Genomic DNA, 7,417 nt, shown 5'->3' on the forward strand with positions numbered 1-7,417 from the left:
GAATCACATGGAATCCTTTACTGCTCCGCTGAAAATTCTGAGCAAAGAGGCAAACAGGAGCACTGCTCACGTTTTCTAAGCATATCTTGCAACATAGCCTTGAAACGGACCCAAATCAGAAGAAGCAACAAACATGCCTGTTACGAATACCAGACACACTGAATCAAATGTCAAATCAAAACAGCCTGATTTGCTGTAACAATACCATATATCCTCTTACAAATTTCAAGAAAACATGAGCTCGTTTTATCCTTATCACTGTACCAGAAAGTAGTTTATACCCACAAGATTTTTATATTTCTGTTTGGAGGCAAGCAGAACCAATTTAGGAATTACCAAACTGTTTGGAAACAAACTGAAAAAAAATCTGTAGCACACAGTATACAACTAAAAATACAATAGAAACATAAAGATACCTGGGGGAAAAAATAAAGCTTTTCATTCTTTCCCCGTCAGAACCAAGGTTCTTCATAGGAGTAAGACTATAGAAAAGGCAAAATCACAGGTTATTGACAGCCCTCAGTTATTAAGACACGGGACAACATGAATCATTATAGAAATCAGCAGCAATGAATTCTAGGATTATACAAAGCAAAAAAGTCAAAAAATTCTGAACACATATTTAACCACAGGCCTGAAAAAAGAGCCCCATCCAGATATTTGGTGCACAGAAAGCACATGCCCCATATGCATTCAACTTTTGTGCTTTTCTTTTGTGCACAAAACCTGATACAAATGAGGATCTTAGGCTGGACCATAGTAAATTAAAAATTCTGAAAAAGTTCCCAAAAATTAAAGCATCAATTCCTAGTTGTGATTCAAAGTTGATTTTTTTTCTCTTCTAGGAGCAAGCAAATAAAAATATAGCCATATACATGTAATTTTTACATGTGTTTATAGTTATATGCTGAGCGAGGAGATCTAGCAGGAGACAGCTAGTGTTAGATGTTCACCTTTGCTATTGCAATATTTCTTCATTTTTGTACACAAGGCCAGGGTGTTGGGCCACAGACAAGGCTATATAGATCCTATGTTCCAGCTTAGAGCATTCAATTTTGTTTTTTATTTTTTCTTCCAACACGGAATGTCACACAGCCTTGCTTCAGTCACTGCAGGAAAGAAAATAAGTAAAAAATTAAGCAATATATTATTACTAACGGCTGTAAGACTACCCAAACAGGTTCCTCCTACCCTCTGAATTCATAGAATGCATAGATCTCTCTTAAAACTGTATGCTTTCAAGATTTTCACTTTCAAAAACAGAAAATTAGGGATCCCTGGGTGGTGCAGCGGTTTGGCTCCTGCCTTTGGCCCAGGGCGCGATCCTGGAGACCCGGGATCGAATCCCACGTCGGGCTCCCGGTGCATGGAGCCTGCTTCTCCCTCTGCCTATGTCTCTGCCTCTCTCTCTCTCTATCATAAATAAATAAAAAAATTAAAAAAAATAAAAAATAAAAAAACCCAGAAAATTATAAACCTTACATACTTGAAACTTAGCAAGGAATAGAAGACATAAGGAATGTTTTGAAAGCTAGAAAAAAAGGGAAATACGTCATAGATAAGCAAGGAGAGAATAAACTAGAGGTCTCTGGATTTATACCCCTAAAGCCAAAATCTCTTTCTTCTTGGTCTTCAATAAAAATTATTCAATACCATTTATCAAGAATTCACAAGTTGTATTTAAGCTCTAGGAACAAACATACTCAGACATTGTCACATGAATTTAAGAGTTCTGACTATGAGGGGCACTTTGGTGGCTCAGTTGGTTACGTGTCTGACTTTTGATTTTGTCATCAGGTCAAGCCCTGTATCGGTCTCTGCACTGAGCATGGAGCCTGCTTAGTTATGATTCTCTCTCTCCTTCCCCACCCAGTTCTCTCTTAAAAAAAAAAAAGAGTTCTGTGAGTTTTAAGTATCTTTAGACCTCATTCACTCTTCTTTTTTTTTTTTTCTCATTCACTCTTCATGGAATTTCGCTGAGGATGATAAACACTATTGAAAGCTACTATTTTTTCATCACCAAAATTAGAAAGGATAGCTTTCCTAAGCTTTTAATGCTAGGATCCACTTCATACATACCTCTTCCCAAACATTATGAAACAAGTATTACATCAGGTAAACAATGATTTTTTTCACCATGTGTTAGGGTTTGAATCTGGTTCTTTGTCAGAAAGCAGCTCAACTGGACTGAAGGCCAGAGCTGAGTTTTGGCCAGGGAATCTTTTCAGGTCTGTCTTTACATACATACACAGACGCCTAAAAACAATGCTTCCTCTTTCCTCTGAGATGAATTTCAATCCCAGCTCTCCAGGTACTGTGTGCACATGTACGCAGATGCACACACAGACATACACACAAACAGGTCAATAAAAACAAGCCCCCAAATCCAATAGCTCCTGAGGCAAGTGTTAATAATATTAGTATGTATTTTTCAAATGCTTAAGTTTTATTTTTTAAATTTTTTTAAAGATTTTATTTATTTATTCATGAGAGACAGAGAGAGAGAGAAAGGCAGAGACACAGACAGAGGGAGAAGCAGGCTCCATGCAGGGAGCCCGATGTGGGACTCGATACCAGGTCTCCAGGATCACGCCCTGGGCTGAAGGCGGCGCTAAACCGCTGCACCACCCGGGCAGCCCGAAAAGTTTTTCTTAAAGATTTTATTTATTTATTCATGAGAGACACACACACAGAGAGAGAGGCAGACTCCATGCAGGGAACTGGACATGGGACTCGATCCCAGGACCCCGGGATCACAACCTGAGCCAAAGGCAGACGCCCAACTGCTGAGCCACCCAGCGTCCTGAAATGCTTAAGAAAATTAATCTTCTTTTCGAACATAGTTCAGAGCATGTTCTACATATAACTGCATTTTGATTTCTTTTACTTAATACATAGTTATATTTTCTGCCCTGCTTGTTAGCAAGGCTCAAGGTAGAGGTGAAGAAGAGAGAAAGCAGATTATAGCTACACACTTGGTCTTGATTAGAGTAAATAGCATTCTTCAGAAATCTTAAGGCTGTGGGGAGAGATACCCAGTTAAGTCGGGTGACAAGACTGCTACCATCAAGTGGCATCAGGTTTCTAGTTTATTTGAGGTAACAGCGCAGAGACAGACCAGCAAACTTCATGTCCAGATCTAGCCATAACAATTCTAAAGTACACGGTATTCTAGAAATCACCAACACATTTATGCTTGCAGAGAGTCTCTCAGAAGTCAGGCTGCATCCTAGAACACTAACCGTTCAGATAAGACCAGAGCCTGTCTGACATTTTCAGGTGAGCTTTTTTCTGGAAAAAGCTAAATATCTACCATGTCACTGCAACAACTCTTATGTTACCATCTGATTAAAAAAAACCTCAAAGGCTAAATTTATTAAGAAAGGCATACTATAAACCAGAATCAGCATCAGAAACCAGAATTAGTTAATAATATGTCACTATATACTTATTGAACATATTCTTTTATCTAAAGAAAGAGACTCACAAATATACATGTCTCAGCCAATGACTTAATATTCCATGTAGGTAAGAATGAGAGGACATTCATATATACTTGTGGCTTATGAATTCTACTTTGGTAATCTCTATTAAAAATTTAAATGTTGACACATATTGAGAGTTCATAGAAACAGAACTATACAAATTGTTCTCAAATGGACCAAGAAATGTTCAAACTATTCATAATAAGAGAAATACAATAAAAACTACACTGAGAGTGGTTTTGCCTATCAAGGTGGGAACAATCCACGTTCTGTTTCATACACTGTGTGAGAGGGTACAGGGAAACAGGCACTCAAATGTCTTATTGCTAGCGAGACGTTAAGTTAATAAGACCTCTCGGGGGGGCAATACTTACATTACAAATGCACAACCCCCCCAGAGGTGCTGGCAGTGTCATATCTAGTAACATTATCCCATATAAAACTTGCACGTGGATATAACTATTAACATTGTTCTAGCAAAGACTGAAAACGACTTCAATACCTAGCAGTGGAGGACTGGTTAAATTATGTACATCAATATGATGAATACTGTATAGCCACAAAAAAATAAGGAGGTGGTCCATGCTGTTAAGCAGAGACCTTTAAACTAAAGTAAGTGGAAAAACAAGATGCAGAACAGCGTCTTTTGAACAACAACAAAAGTGTATGCGTGGGAGGAATACACCTGTATTTGCTTATTCAGGCTTAAAAAATTCTCTGGAAAGATACACAACAAACTAGTAACAGGAGTTATACTCTTTCATTTGGGGCTGGAGGGAGGGCAAAACTGGGTGAGTAGGGGGCAAGGGATCAATTTCACTATTTATCTTTTCACACTTTTTGACTTATGAACCATGTTAACATCATTTCTTTAAAAAACCTAAAGATTCCAGCTCTTTGTGCAAAGACGTTCAGCATGGCACCAACAGTCAAAATATGGGACATTACTGTGGGACTGGGTAATAAATTCTGCAACATTCATATAACCAATTCTAAAGGAATGAGACAGTTTTATATGTCTCACATCTTTATATCCAATAACAGTCAAGATATATTGTTAGGTAGAAAAAGCAAGTTGTACAACAGTAAGTAGAGAATAAACACATTTTTAAAAAATAATTAAGAATATATGTCACTCACAACATACATACAAAAGTATGGAAGAAAAGACAACGAACCTAAAGTAATTTCTGGGAAAGGAAAAAAATAGGGAATTTGTACTGGAGTTCTATGGCTCCATAATGTTAAAATCTCTTTGCATAAGCAAATACATCTAATATACGCAGAAAAAAAAATGTTTTAAAGGCTAAAAACTACAATTACAACTCTGGGAACATCTCAAAACACAGAAACTACTTCTAACAATTAACTAGATTTTAGTTTCTGCAGAGTCGTATTAGTCAAAGGTTTTTTTTTAAGATTTTATTTATTTATTCATAGAGACACAGAGAGAGAGGCAGAGACACAGGCAGAGGGAGAAGCAGCTCCATGCAGAGAGCCTGACGTGGGACTCGATCCAGGGTCTCCAGGATCACGCCCTGGGCTGCAGGCAGCGCTAAACCACTGCACCACCGGGGTTGCCCTTAGTCAAAGTTTTTAAAAAAGAATAACATATATCTTCCAGTACCTGTTAACACTAGAACAGAATGGGTTTTCCTGCAGTTTTTTCTTGGACATAAGATGTAAAACGTTTTAGAAACTTCGGATACTCTCACTTTGCCACTGCCCTTAATACTGAGGCTGGTGCCCATCCTCCAGGGTTCACTGCAAGATAAAGGGAAATTAAAACCTGTTGGGATACAATTCTCCATTTGTATGTAAAACACTCATTTTGTTCCTTTGCTTTTAAAAAATTTCTCACATTGGAACAGTTAACATCTCTTAAAATCCTGACCATTAATTCCTTCATGCTAACCACCACACAAGAACACATAGCAAATAAGAAGGCACCTATTACCTATCTGAGATGTTCTTTGGCTCCCTAAATTATAAGCAAATCTTAATATAGTAACATTTTAGGTTATGTAAGATAGATTTGTCACTCTTACTATAATCAAATAATACATCACTCAACACCGTAGCAGTTGTGTCCCCGTAAAAAGAAGGCATGAGGATTTGATTAGAGGGACTCCAATGACTACTGTAGGTGGGAAATGGGTCAGAAGAATCCTAAGCAGGCAATTATCCAGGAAATAAAAAAAGCCTGACAATGAGAAACAGAACTGTTCATTTCCTTTACTAGTATTGCTTATATTCCTAACTATACATGTATTTTATTAGACAAATATGTAACAAGATTTTTTTTAAGATTTTATTTATTTGAGAGACAGAGTGAGAGAAAGAGGATGAGCAGGGGGAGGGGGAAACAGAGAAGGAGAAGCAGACAGACTCCCCACCAAGCAGGGAGCCCGAAGCGGGACTCAATCTTTGGATTCCGGGATCATGATGCAAGCCAAAGGCAGATGCTCAACTGACCAAACCACAGGCGCCCCTATAGTAAGATGGTTCGTAAAGCCAAGCATATGTGAAAGTCATCTAGATATGGAAGTATTAAAATGTATCTACCTAGCCCCAGCCTAAAAAAATCTGATAGAGTAGTTCTGGGTTCAAATTTAGACGTGACTATTTTCAAAGTTTCCTGATAATTTCAATACACATCTCTCCAAATTAAAAATTACTAATCTAAATGATAAAAACTAAAAAGGCTTTTAGATTATAAGAAGAAAATCTAGGGGTGCCTAGCTGGCTCTGTTGGAAGAGCATGTGTCTCTTGATCTCGGGGGTCAGGAGTTGTTGCCGCATGTTGGGTGTAGAGATCACTAAAATAATAGTGAATGACTGAATGAAAATCTACATGCCCAAATAGCAAAAGAAACCCCAAAATACATACCATTAGCTACATATGTAATCTTGCATAGAATGTTGTCCCTGCTGATCTCCTGGTTTCCCTCTGGTGGGCTTACCAAGGTTTGACAAATCATAGCAATATTTATTTTGGCACGGACACATCGATTGTTTAGCTGCCAAAACAAATAACAGAAACGAAACATCAGTGCAGTAGATGCTTAGCATTTTATAATCCCTAATGGCCTAATACATTAGGTTATCTAAAACTACAGCTCATCAACATCTCCAACAAATCTTATAAGCACCAATAAATAAAACAAGCTGTTATGACATCAGGAATGTTTTTTCTCTCCTCTTAAGCAGTAGATGGAGCTAAACTGAGATAGAAACCACAGAGGTTTTGCTAGCAGTTGATCATGGCTGGAGAGGGAACTGTGGAAAGCAGCCTTCCATTATTTACCCATTCAGTTCTGTTTCCTCTAACTTCAGGAGGAAAGGAAAACAGCCCCTGCTGGGTGGGTGTTCACAGCCATGACTGCTGTCCTTGGATAACACATGGGCTATCATGTCCCAAGAAGCCAATTCAACAGAAAACAAAGTCTAAGAAATGTTATCAAGTATTTGTGTGTGTCCTATGTGTTTATCACTTTCGTTCTGCACTGTATATTTAGCTTCATACTGTACAACTATACAAATTTATATAAATGCACTTACAGGAGCACTGTCATGATCCACAGAAAAATTACACACTATCCAAGTTTCAGGGTCATTTTCAGTCAAGGCTGGTATTTTTCGAATGGCAGAAAGATATAATACATCTCGCTGAGAAGCAGGCCACACTCTCTGTGGAAGAAGTAAAAAACTTTCAAAAATGTGAACTACATTTAAATTCCTATGTAATATGAAACTGACAGAGAAACAAATGTAAGACCAATAAATAACTTAGGCAAAGGTAAAATCTGTCAAATTTTAAATGGACAGTATCTGAAAGTACCCAGCAAAGTAAATTATGAATACTGAATTAATGGCTTTGCAGAATAATAATAGCATCAAAGGGATAATCTTTTTTTAAGTTGTGGTTATAT

General features: G+C 37.7%; 1 long non-coding RNA gene across 1 annotated transcript; it reads right to left on the minus strand.

Annotated features, from left to right (window-relative positions):
• Positions 1 to 876: 876 nt before the first annotated feature.
• Positions 877 to 7,177, minus strand: LOC129513116 (uncharacterized). The gene is made up of 4 exons (XR_008665142.1): positions 7,047 to 7,177; positions 6,376 to 6,505; positions 5,113 to 5,249; positions 877 to 1,109 (listed from the first exon to the last, which is right to left on the minus strand). It is a non-coding gene; the product is annotated as an uncharacterized LOC129513116 (long non-coding RNA).
• Between the last annotated feature and the right edge of the window lie 240 nt (positions 7,178 to 7,417).

Source organism: Nyctereutes procyonoides, unplaced genomic scaffold (assembly GCF_905146905.1).
Source record: "Nyctereutes procyonoides isolate TBG_1078 unplaced genomic scaffold, NYPRO_anot_genome, whole genome shotgun sequence".
NCBI classification, from domain to species: Eukaryota; Metazoa; Chordata; class Mammalia; order Carnivora; family Canidae; genus Nyctereutes; species Nyctereutes procyonoides.